Genomic DNA, 1,441 nt, shown 5'->3' on the forward strand with positions numbered 1-1,441 from the left:
ATATTTTTTACTAAGCACAATGAAAGGTAAGCAACTGAACAAAATTGCCACCTCCTTCTACCTTTGTTCAGCTTAGCACTGCACTTAGCATGAGGAGATGCTTTGCATGAGAAGCTTTGCATGAGCTTTGGGATTTAGATCCCTAATGTCATCTCGTCTAATGTAAACATATAAAACCCTCTAATCTTTTCTTTAATAAAGCTTCTTACAGACGTCTCAGAACTCATTGTGTCTTGTGAAAGTGAGTCAGTTTCCTGTGTGAAACAAAATTTTAACAGGTAGCAGTGCCCTGTTTTCTATTCTCCGAAAGTTTCTGTATGAATGAGTCCTTAAAATGCCTTCTTAACCTTACTTAGCTCTCTTTGTTAAACATTTCTTTTATACCAGCCCCAACCTTTATAATTCTCCATTGAAATGGATAGTTCTTGGAAATTATATACCTCAGGACAGTGTGCCCAGTGGTATTCACAACCCTTTCAGGAGGCCAATGATCATTGTCACATGTAGTCAGCGTCTCAGACAGGTATCAGGACCTGAATGATCCTAGTGTTCCCATTTTTAGTCCCCAGCTCTCTTAGCTCCCCACTGCCCCACTCAAACCTCACAATTTCAAGATGAAAGAGTGAGATAGGAAAAGAGGTGAAACCAGCAACAAGGGTGCTCCAATAATTGGACCTGCCCCCATTTTCCACACTCCACTCAGGTAAAAGAAGCTTTGCAAGCTCTGCACCAGGTGTCTGCTCCAGTTCTCAAGGGTCTGTAGGTTTTGAGCTTCTGCAGGAAGAGAATCTCTTATGATGGCCATCAACTGATAAGCTAGATTTCACTGAATATTCTCAGTAGGAAGGGACCCACAAGTATCACTGAGTCCAACTCCTGAATGAATGGTTCATAGAGAAGTGACACTGGTCACAGCACCACAGCTGTAACAACCATCTGAATCAGACAAGGAAAATAGACTAAATTTCTCACAGGGTATAGAGTGGTTGGAAGGGGATGTTCTACAAAGGTGTAAACTCTGGAAAAAAGTGAAAGACAAACCTCAAAAATCTTTCCTTTGAGCCGGAGTTGAACCAGCGACCTAAGGATTACTCTACAGAGACAGACTACAGTCCTCCGCTCTACCAGCTGAGCGATCAAAGGAAGGTAAAGGACTGCCAAGAATGAGTCAAGACTGCATCAACAATAAATAGCCTTAGGCTTTAATGGGTCTCCATATGTATTGCTTTTCACAACAGCAAAACAGTATCCAAAAAAAAGGCACAAAGCTAACTCTCCTGCAAAATTGGATTTTGGTTACAAAACTGCCAGTTTCCTTTGCCAAATAGTTCACAGCTCTTGTAAGACTGTTGGTGGTGGTAGCGTTAAGGTTGGAGTTCTTCTCATGACCCATATGAAATATGTCTACAGCTTGACAAAGAAATTTGCCCACTCTTTGGTG

General features: G+C 41.6%; 1 non-coding gene across 1 annotated transcript; it reads right to left on the reverse strand.

The window, feature by feature from the left end:
* Positions 1 to 1,053: 1,053 nt before the first annotated feature.
* TRNAY-GUA (transfer RNA tyrosine (anticodon GUA)) lies at positions 1,054 to 1,143 on the reverse strand. Its single transcript is given in 2 exon segments — positions 1,054 to 1,089; positions 1,107 to 1,143. It is a non-coding gene; the product is annotated as a tRNA-Tyr (tRNA).
* Positions 1,144 to 1,441: the final 298 nt, after the last annotated feature.

The sequence above is a fragment of the Agelaius tricolor genome, unplaced genomic scaffold, assembly GCF_023055355.1.
Source record: "Agelaius tricolor isolate 1412-34295 unplaced genomic scaffold, bAgeTri1.0.p SCAF_2, whole genome shotgun sequence".
Classification (NCBI taxonomy): domain Eukaryota; kingdom Metazoa; phylum Chordata; class Aves; order Passeriformes; family Icteridae; genus Agelaius; species Agelaius tricolor.